Here is an 11,739-nt window from a genome sequence, read left to right as displayed (position 1 = left end):
TGCATTATTAGGATTAGGATATAAACTCCTTTCTAATAAGGACTTGAACCCCATATTGAAATTTTTAGTAGTTTAGGTGTGGCTCTGTTGGTAACAAGGAAATACTAAAGATTCTTTCTTTTTAATTTTTCCACTTTTTTTGATCAATACAGAAATCCTTAATGTTTTAAAAGAATAATTCACCAGAGCACTAGTGCTAGAATAAAGCATGTTTGATTGATCTGGGTTCCATTAATTAGAACTGTGTAAAATGTCTTCTTTGACTGCATGGTTTTACTACTGCATTGTTTCTAAAGAAAAGTTTTGCTAAGCAATTTAGCCTTAAAAGTTAAATTAAAAAGTTAAATTAGCATTAAAAAGTTATAGGAGTATTATTTACCTACTTAAAATATTTGTTTTCTTTCTGAGAAATGAGGTGTTTACATTCTGTGTTACCAGATGTTGCTAGTTACCAACATGCTTTTTATTAAGTGTCTTTCTTTCCTCTAAAACTTTTTAATATGTATTTTTATTATGACTCTTAGCTCATTGTATAATAGAGTCTGATAGAGGTGCTCTTGAACTGCACCTTACTCATCTTTTAATATAGAAGAGTGCTTTATATATATTAAGGCTCAAAAAATATTTGTTGAGTGAATGAAGGTTATGCACTGCCGTCAAATTGATTTTGACTCACATAGACCCTATAGGGCAGAGTAGAACTGCCCCTTAGGGTTTTCCAGGCTGTAAATTTTCACAGAAACAGATAGCCACACCTTTCTCCTGTGAAAAGGCTGGTGGTTTTGAACCATCAACCTTCTGGTTAGTGGCTAAGTGCTTTAACCACTGTGTCACCAGGGCTCCTTCAATAAAGGATAAATATTCTATGACTTAAGAACATCTTTGAGGTTAAGGAGGGATCTAAATGTTCAGTTGGGAAGTCTCAGGGTGATGGATTGACTATTTGGGCCTGAAGACAATGAGGGTAAACTTGAGTTTTTCAAGAAATAAATTCTTCCTATGGTAAGACTAAGATTAAGATTAAGATTAATACCCATAGGAAATATTTTGGAGTACTTTTCATTGTCAAAATGATTGGGGAGGGTACTTTTCTTAGTCTGGGTTTTCTAGAGGAACAAAACCAGTGAAGCATATAAGATGACTATATAGAGGAATTTTCTTCATTGTTAGAAGAAAATAGCTCATGTAATTATGGAGGCTGGTCAGACAGCAGACTGAAGACCTATGCTGGCTCACATGGTTGCAGGGGCTGGTGGCCCCCAAACCTGCAGGTCAGGTAGCAGAATAGAGGATTATGCTGGCTCACAGGGTTGTGGGGGTTGGTGAATCCAAAATCTGTAGGTAAGCGGCAGGCTAGAGCCTTCTGCAGAAATATGTCCCAATAACTGGAGGTCAGATGATGAGAAGAGCACAGGGTCAATAAAAGAAAGTGAGCTTTGCCAGAACATCCATTTATATACTGCAGGCAGGCCTCATCCCCAAGAAAAATCCCCTTTCAACTGATTGACTGCTCATATCAGGTGATAAAATGGAAGGTGATTACATAGTGTCTGCCAAACCACTGAGAACCACAGCCTAGCCAAGCTGACACATAACATTAACCATCAAAGTACATCTGGCATTTATTGGGAAGGAGGCAGTAACACTAAATGTGCTATAATGTGCTTGAAAATCTCATACCATAATTTTCCAAATCTCATACAGCTGTTGGATGTTCGCTAGACTTTTTGAGTTGATGGCACACTCTTGTATGTGTGTACATATGAATTATCTGAGCTTAGACTAGTGTTTCTTAAACTTTAATAGGTATATAGATCACATGGAAATCTTAATACAGTGTAGCTTCTGATTCAGTGGGTCTGAGGTGGGGTCTGAGATTGTGTCATGCCAAAGACACAGATGTTTGGTTCCCATTCCCAGAGGTTCTGATTTAGCTGGTCTGGGGTAAGGCCTGTTCACCAAGCGTGTTAAAAATTCCCCAGGTAGTTCTAATGTTTAGTAGTGGTTGGTAGTTACTAGTCTCGAGTCTTATTCTCTCCACTCTACCCACCCATACATACCCAAATAAGACCTTTTATTTGTTACTGTTAAATGTCTGAATTTTAAACAGATTCTTGGACTGGTGGCTCATATCTATCAGGTAGTTCAACTTTAGCATCTGTCTAATTCTGAAAGTGAAGATGACTTGGAGCACTTAGTGATGAAGATCAAAGATGACACTCTTCAGTATTGATTACACCTCAACATAAAGAAAATGAAATCCTCACAAATGGACCAATAAGCAACATCACGGTAAATGGAGAAAAGATTGAAGTTGTCAGGGATTACATTTTACTTGGATCCACAATCAACACCTATGGAAGCATCAGTCAAGAAATCAAACATCATATTGCGCTGGGCAAACCTGCTGCAAAAGACCTATTTAAAGTTTTAAGGAGCAAAGAAGTCACTTTGAAGACTAAGGTGAGCCCAACCCAAGCCAGGGTATTTTCAATTGCCCCATATGCATGTGAAAGCTGGATAATGAATAAGGAAGAAAGAAGAGTTGATGCTTTTGAGTTGTGGTATTGGTGAAGAATACTGAAAATACCATAGACTGCCAGATGAATGAACAAATCTGTCCTGGAAGATGTGCAGCCAGAATGCTCCTTACAAGTGAGAATGGCCAGACTTCTCACCTGCTTTGGTCATGTTATCAGAAGGGACCAGTTCCTAGAGAAGGGTACCATATTTGGTAAGGTGGAGGGTCAGGAAAAAGGGAAGACCCTCAACAAGATGGACACAGTGGCTGCAATGATGGGCTCAAGCACAGCAAGGATTGTGAAGGTTGTGCAGGGCTGAGCAGTGTTCATTGGGTGGCTATGAGTTGGAGCTGACTCGATGGCACATAACAACAACAACAACTATTTTCCCCATAAAGCTCCACATGTTTTCCCAATTCAAAGTTGGGATTCTCCAGCACTTTTCTTTCTAACAAACACATCATAGAGGGAACAAATACATTAGAAAGCTTCTTCTTCTTTTTTTTTTTTTTTTATGTCTTTCCTAATGTTACCTGGAATCAATTTATTGACTATGTTTTAAGTCATTTGTTTGCACTTCTCAGGTCATGATTTTCATCATCTTCCTCTAGATTTGGCAGACCTTTTGGTGCTGAGCTTAAGAGGTCTTCTGTATCTGATTATTGTTCTTTTTTTTTTTTCAGTAAAACCAGCAGAGAACAGATGAAACAAATAACCATCTTGGTATCAACATTAGCTTCAATCATAGTCTGCCATTTTTCCCATTGGGCACATTTTGTCACAGGTAAGATCCATGTCATGGAAGTTGGTCAGGCAGTTTTTGCTCTGAACAGCCTCAATAATTAGCCTGAATTTTGTAAATACAACTTTGTCACTGCAGGTCAGTAAAGTATCACTTGAACAACATAATTCTTGAAACTATCAGATGCAGTTTTGGTTCTTTGAGTACTTGTGACTAGTATTTCTTATACTGAATATTTTTGTGTTTTCAGATCATACCAATCTTTCATACAAAATGGATCAACCACTTTCTTCTTGACCACCTTTCGCCACCTTTTATAAGGATTTGTTCTTGCCAATCAGTATGTTGCTACACAAAGAGCCAAAAGAGTCCAACTTCTGAACATATAAACAGAAAGTATTTTTACATGTTTTAAAATATAAAGAATTGTTTTTTTTAATTGTGATTTAGGTGAAAGTTTACAGAGAAAATTCACTTTCTATACAGCTGTTCACATACACCTTGTCTCATGACATTGACTGTAATTTCCCACAATGCAACAGCTTCCCTCCCACTTACTCCCCATAGTTACCTCTTCTCTGTGTCTTTCCCTCCTGCACCCTGAGCGGTCTCCCTGTGCATACACAGCCCTTCTATTCTCCCATGATTGTTCTCTCCAAGAAGTATATCTACCTAGTGTAAATATTCACCTCATATTTCTGTCTTTTGTTTGGCTGAAAGTCATAGGAGTGGGTTCAATTCCAGAGCTGAAGGGCAGCTAGGGGCCATAGTCTCAGTGGATCCATCAGGATCTATAAGACCTGCAAATATGGTCCTTTTTTTTTTTTTTTTTTCCAAAATGATTTTGAGTTTTGTTCCACATTTTTCTCCCACTCTATCCAGGATCTCCTACTTAGATCCCCCTCTGAGAGGTTGACAGTGGTAGCTGAACACCAGCTAGTTCTTAAAGAATTTTTTAAAGAATTCAATCACCATGTAAACAGAAGGGAGTCCATACTTTGTTATGCTCAGAACCGTTCCAAGAGTTGTTTACCACTTTGGAACATGTCGCTTCTAATGTTCCAATGGTATACTGTGGTCAGTTTTTTCAGAAGTAGACTGCCACATCCTTCTTTCTGGACTATCTTAGTCCACCATGGGTGACCCTGCTGATATTTGAAATACCAGTGACATAGCTCCCAGATCCCAGCAAGATGCAAGACACCACAGTACGACAAATCATGAAATGAATAATATACCATAGACTGCCAGAAGAACAAACCAATCTGTCTTGGAAGGAGTATAGCCAGAATGTTTCTTGGAGTGAGGACGGTGAGACTTTGTCTCTTGTACTTTGGACGTGTTATCAGGAGGGTATTGTCCCTGGAGGAGGACATTATGCTTCCAAAAGTAAGGAAAAAATGAAATGAAACCCACTGTCGAGTGTGATCCGACTCATAGTGACCCCTCCTTGGGTTTCTGAGGTGTTATCACTACGGAAGTAGATTACCCAACCTTCCTTCCGAGGAGTGGGTGGTAGGTTTGAACCACCAGCCTTCTGGTTAGCAGTCTGGTGGTGTAGCCTTAGGCACTACACCACCAGAGCTCCTGCAAAAGTAAAGAGTCAACGAGAAAGAGGAAGACTCAATGAGATGGATTGACACTCTGGCTGCAACCGTGGGCTTATATAGCAATGACTGTGAGGATGGTTCAAGACTGGACAGTGTTTTGCTCTGTTGTATACAGGGTCTCTAAGAGTCAGAACCAACTGAATGGCACCAAACAACAACAAGCCACTGATGACAATTCCAGTCATTATATGTGAAATATTACTTCAGTTTGTATGTATTTGTAGCTCTTAAAGGCACAGTGACTCACCTTCAATAGATCTTCTAGTATAATAATGCCCAAATGTTTACATATTGATATCCACTTGATTTTATTATGATTTACTTTCCTTTTACTTTTCATTTATAATATAACTAATAATCATGTTGATGTTTTAAAAATTATGTGGGTAGGGAGGATATCTTAAATGTCATTTAGGATGTTAGTGGGGGCATTGGATCTGATAGTGTTGAGAACCACTGAGTGAAATAATAAAGAGAAGGAGAGCGCTATCAGAGGTGGCAGAGTTGAGGGCAGAGATTTTTAGATATAAGAGAACTGAACACAAATGTTCTTTTACATAAAAGTGAGTAGATAACTTAGTAAACCTCCTTTAAAATTACCACTTTAAACAGCAAAATCTTAAATCACAAGAGGAGGAAAAACCCATAGTCTTGCTGCTTACTGTTTTTTCTGTGTTTCTTACTGATGCATAAAAAATAATACATACTATAGTAGGAGCTCTGGTGGCATAGTGCCTAAGGCATTTGACTGCTAACCAGAAGACTGGTGGTTCACACCCACCAGCCACTCCTCGGAAGGAGGTTGGGAAATCTACTTCCATAGAGATATCGCCTCGGAAACCCAAGGAGGGGTCGCTATGAGTCAGAAACAACTTGATGGTAGTTTTTTGTCTTTTTTTTTTTTAATAGTCATAGAGTAGGTAAGATTTTCTATTTTTAAATTAATATTGTGGTAAACAATTTTCTTTTATGATTATCATATCATGGTTTTATTTATTTATTTATTTATTGTGCTTTGGGTGCAAATTTACAGAGCAGAATTTGTTTTACATTCAACAGTTCGTGAACATTTGGTTTCACTCCCCAATTGACATCCCCACCTATCATCCACTCTCCTCTTCCTTCCCAGTGACCCCCACCCCGATCCCTGTGCCCTTCTTAGTTATGCACTCTTGTATGTCCAGCTTTTCCTCCATGTGAATGTTGCCCCTCTGGTGTCCCATGGCCAATTGCTCTGAGGGGTGTAATTCCATAGAGTAGGTGGGTGTATCGCCCTGGATTGGGTGTTCTGCCAGAAGAACAAACCACTACTGTTACTACTACTGTTTACTACTGTTGGGCTGAGAGCCAGCCCTTGGGAGTGAGTTTTATCCCAGGCCCAAAGTGTATCCCAGGGCCATGGTCTTGGGGGTCTCACCAGATTCCATCCAACCAGTAATTCTGGTTGTTATTGTGTTTTTGGATTATTCCACGTTTTTCCTCCCACTCTATCCAGGTTCTCCACATATCATGGTTTTATGATTTCTTAACTGTTTGATATTGTAAATGAACTGTTTCTAATTTTTGCTATTATAAATAACATTACTATACTTATTTGTATGATTATAACTTCTTTTTTTAGTAGAAAGATTATTCCCTGAGAGACAAATTGCCAAGAATGAGATTACTTGGTCAACGCCTCTGAATATTTTTATGGCTTTGAAATGTGTTGCCAAATTGCTTTCTAAAAGGGTTCTTGGTGACCCTGTCTCAGGAGCAGCCATGGGGGATGGGTGCTCATTTGGCTTTTAAAGGTCAGATTTATTTTGATCAAGAGTAACGTGTGGGTTAGATTAAGCTAAGCACTTATCAACTGTCCATAACAAGATATATCATTTCTCAACATGCAGAACAAGAATACAAACTAGGAGTTGTGACACAGTTGGTCATGTTGTGAATGGGTCAGGCAATCACAAACCTCATATCTCATTTTTGGTCATACTTGTAAAGTAGATCCTCTCTTCCAGAAGTTACATTACGGGTAAGCCTGTGTCCAAGCCTCAGGTGTGACATTCTTTTTTGCCAGAGCACATGAGAGAGCTGTGGGAATACTTTACTTGTGTGTGCAGGCAGGTTAAGAATATCTGACTTCTTGACAGCTCCTCTCACTGCTGCCAAGTTGGATTCGACTCATAGCGACCTCTCCTTGAGTTTCTGAGGTAGACTGACCAACCTTCCTTCCGAGGAGTGGCTAGTGGGTTTGAACTGCCAGCCTTCTGCTTGTCCTTTAATGTTATATAAATTTGCCTTCACTTTGAAGCAATTCAACCAACCCTATTCACAACAAATTCTCCCTCACCATCACCTTCACTTGCTACATTTATAGCTTATAAATCATTGAAAAGGTTTCAAGCCTTTTTCTACACTAACCAAACCCAACCCAACCCACTGCCATTCCAGTGGATTCCTACATATAGCAACTCTCTTTGGGTTTCCAAAGCTGTAAATCTTTATGGAAGTAGATTGCTTCATCTTCCTCCCATGGAGTAGCTGGTGGGTTCCAGCCACTGACCTTCTGGTTAGCAGCTATGCCACCAGAGCTTCTTGCTTCTACACTAAAGCAGGGCTAAATAAGAACTCTGTGTACCTGTTCTGACTTACCTACAAATTTTTAAAGATACAGTTAGGAACGGGCCTCTTTTGTACCCTGAGACTCCCATACACATTTTTAGGCCCATTTTATTTCATCACCACTTACTTTTGAGAAGATTTAAGAATGAATGTTAAAGCTGATTCCCAAATTCCCTGGGAACAATGTAATTTTTCCTCTTACTAAATAAATCAGTCAGGTTCTAATGTACAAGAAGCCCTGATGGTATAGTGGTTAAGGCATTTGGCTGCTAACCAAAAGGTCAGTGGTTCCAACCCACCAGCCCACTGCATGGATGAAAGATGGTGTAGTCTGCTTCCTTAAAGATTTACAGCCTTGGAAACTCAATGGGTGTTGCTATGAGTTGGAATCAACCCAATGGCAGTGAGTTTGGTCTGATCTAAATAAAATAGCTTTAAAAATACTGTATATAAGAGCTTTCCTCTACACAATGTCTGAATAGCATGATTGTTATTTTTGCTTTAGCAGATACACTTCATAAAAGGGATAAGATGAGCATATGAATGAGTGCAGGGAAACTTGAGTTACAGGTGAGCAATGAGACAATGGATCCTTCCCATGACATAGTCTTAAGTCAGGTGACTATGACAGGATCTGAGGTCTGGTACTTTTAAAATCACCCCAAGATGTCCTTTAGGCACAGCAGAAGTGGCTAAATCTCTTCCTTTCTTCTTTCTCTAATATGCTTACTATCTCTGTGTATAGAATTTAGAATAATAATATTTATTAGACTCTCTTCACATTCACTCTTGGAGCTATTTTCTTGTATTCACATTTGATTTATCTGTCTCAAGTACCGATTTAAACTTCTTTGAAGATCAGGACATCTATTTATTTGGTGTAATGGCTGCCTCTGTTTGTTTTTATCTCCAGGCACATCTTTATGGATCACTGAAGAACACTATTGCATTTCTCAAATGACACAAATTATGGGATTCACCAGCAGCCAGAGAGATCTCATCAGGTGGAATTTTAAATGTAGAGGAGATGCCGAAGAAGTTGGCAGAGAAGTTTGACTCTTGGAGACACCCTGTGTATCAAAGTAGAATTGTGCTCCATAGTGTTTGCAGTGACTGATATTTTGGAAGTAGATCACCAGGCCTTCCCTCTGAGGCACTTCAGGGTGGACTGGCACCTTCAACTTTTTGGTTAACAGCCAAGTGTATTAACCATATGTGTATTAACCAAGTGGTATTATACCACTGAGGGACAATATGAGCCCAGGTCAAAAGTAATTAGGAAGGCAAACCTTTATAAAACCAAAAATAATATGAGGGATCCCAAACCCAAGCAGGATGGATGGGATGACCCATTATTTTCCTATTGGGGTCCTGGTCTCAGAAGCAGGCATGGGGGATGGGTGCTATTTGAGAATTATTTCTTTTTCTCCAGGAAGGAAAAAGGAAATATTTTGCTTATTTATTTAATTCTGGGTGAAAATAGACAGCATTTCAACAATTTCTACATGTATAATTTAGTGACATGTAATCATTCTTCAAGTCGTGCAACCATTCTCACTATCATTTTCCAAATTATTCCACCACCATTGACATAAAGTCACTGCCCCCTAAGCTTGTGACCTAACCTTTTGAGTTGCTGTTGTCTATTTGATTTCACATAGCTAATTCCTTAAAAGAACACAATATTCAAAGCAGACATACTTTAATAATTAAGCTAAACTGTTGTTTGGTTCAAAGAAGACTTCAGAGGATAGTTTTTGTTTAAGGTTTAAAGTTTAAAGATTATCTCAGGGCAATATTTTTAAGGGTTCATCCAAGCTCAATGGCTCCAGAAATTCTGAATCCCATTTAGAATTTGAAATTCTGTTCTGCATTTGATCAGGGTTCTTCTATAGAATCTTTGATCAAAACGTTTAGTAATGGTTGTCACTCTTCTAGTCTTATGCTAAATAGAGGCAATCAAACATACATTCCCTTCTCTGATTCCTGACTCTTCTTCCATATTAATTTTCTTTGTCTATTCTTGTTCCATATCCTATTGTCAGTGTGGCCATCCTCTTCTCTGTGGCCACCTGAAGCTTCCTAATGATTCCATGAAGCTCACCGCAGTTCCCTCCTCTTTCCTGACACTCCAGAATACTTGGTGGGCAGCCATTAGTTAGCACATACACTCTTCTTTGCTGTTGTTAACTACCTCAATGAGCTCTTGAAGTTATATGACCTCTCATTTTTGTATCCCAAACAATGCCCCATCACATAAAACCAGTTGGCATTGCGTTGACTCTGACTCATGGTAAGCTCATGTTTTGTACCACCCTGCTGCTCCTATCTCATATAGCTGCTTAATTAATTGATGAAGTAATTGATTTTGACTCAATCCCAGAGACTAAGAGATATTTGGCAGCTCATAAAATTAGAATGGATTTGTGGTCAACTTTAAAATAAGAAAGACATTCACTTGCCCATGTATCTTAGTTTCTTACTGCTTCTGTAACAGAAATACCACAGGCTTTAATGAACAGAAAGTTATTTTCCTATAATTTAGGAGGCTAGAAGTACAAATTGAGGCCACAGGCTCTAAAGGAAGACATTCTCTCTCTCGCTAGCTCTCTCTCTTTCTCTGCTTTTCAGCTTCTCTTCCTCAGTTCCTTGGCCATTTTCATGTAGCATGGCATCTGTTTTCCCCCATCTGTACGTCCTTGCTTCTGGCCTAATATGCTCTTTTTATACCTCAAATGTTGTAAGGTTTAAGACATACCCTGCACTGATATGTTCTCATCATTACAACTATGTCCAAATGGGATTGTGTCCACAAGTATAGGTTAGGATTCCAACATAAATTTTTTTGGGGGATACAATTCAATCCATAACAAGAAGGAAGGAACTTGCAGTTTTATCTAGGAGTAAGACTTGTGACTTACTAAATTATCTCTGGAAGTCCTTTTTAGTTGGGTAGCTCTGCCTTACGATTTTGCTGTCTAGAGAACTTTATTTTGTGTTTGGGTCAGCTGGGATTGATCTTTACCATCAGCCATCAATTGCCATGTCAGCCATGCCCATTCTCAAGGGTTTAAAAAATCATACCATTTGCTTTGGGGTTGATTTTGACTCTTGGAGACACCCTGTGTATCAAAGTAGAATTGTGCTCCATAGTGTTTTCAGTGACTAATATTTTGGAAGTAGATCACCAGGCCTTCCCTCTGAGGCACTTCAGGGTGGACTGGCACCTTCGACTTTTTGGTTAACAGCCAAGTGTATTAACCATATGTGTATTAACCAAGTGGTATTATACCACTGAGGGACAATATGAGCCCAGGTCAAAAGTAATTAGGAAGGCAAACCTTTATAAAACCAAAAATAATATGAGGGATCCAAAACCCAAATAGAATAAAGTTGTGCATTGTTTCATATTTGTGTTCACATCATTCTCCCCACTCCTTTCCACTCACAAAGTTTGATGCTTGACTATCTTCTAAGCCCCTCGTATTGCTATCATCAGTGGCACTGGCAATGAGTTTTGCTGAAGGGGAGGCTTATTAACAAGGCTAATAAATTGAATAATCAAGGCAGGTTACTTATAGGACACCCCTTCTGAGTCTTAAGTCTGAGTGAGTGAGAAAAGCAATGAAATATTCCATTTATTCACCCCACGTGACTTCTTTTCTTTTCGTAGGTCTGTTTCTTCTATAGGGGTCAGGGCTGCCTGGCAGAGGCTGGCCAAAATTAGAGAAATCCTGACTTTAGCTGTTTCAAGAAAAGTCACACTGTCTGCAGAACAATCAGAACATAACTAAATATGGGAAAAAGGTATAAAGTTGTTTCCATTTTCCTCTATAATGGGCACTCACTTGGAGACTTGTTTTTGTGGCTGTTGCTCTATCTACATTTTGACTAGTACACTTGGAACACTACCTCCGGGCAATTTGAATGAAAGGTTGTTTTCAAGGTTTGAGTAAACTGGCAAAATTTTCCATTGTTCATCAAATCTGGAGTGAATGGTTGGCCTGAGCTGGATATTTCTGGGCCCTAGGTATACTCCTGAAGAAATAACTGCTGTAGCTCTACATTAGCAAATGGTGATGCCAACAGCTAAATCAATGCTGGAAGCTTTTAATTCCTTTCACTGGTATGTGAAGCATAGCCCTTCGTTGCCCGAGAGGGAACAGCATGCAGCTGTGCTGGGTTTCCAACTCCTCCCAGCTTTGCCTGATGAGCTTATTTTTTCCAACACTGCTCTATCATAACAATCCAGTCC

The 11,739-nt window shown here is 39.1% G+C and overlaps 1 pseudogene; it reads right to left on the bottom strand.

Annotated features, from left to right (window-relative positions):
• Positions 1-315: 315 nt before the first annotated feature.
• Positions 316-6,637, bottom strand: LOC103196943 (annotated as a pseudogene).
• Positions 6,638-11,739: the final 5,102 nt, after the last annotated feature.

The sequence above is a fragment of the Orycteropus afer genome, unplaced genomic scaffold, assembly GCF_000298275.1.
Source record: "Orycteropus afer afer isolate SDZICR_OR568_19922 unplaced genomic scaffold, OryAfe1.0 scaffold00071, whole genome shotgun sequence".
NCBI classification, from domain to species: domain Eukaryota; kingdom Metazoa; phylum Chordata; class Mammalia; order Tubulidentata; family Orycteropodidae; genus Orycteropus; species Orycteropus afer.
The sequence above is the reverse complement of the archived record's forward strand: the minus strand, read 5'-3'. Positions and strand labels throughout refer to the sequence as shown.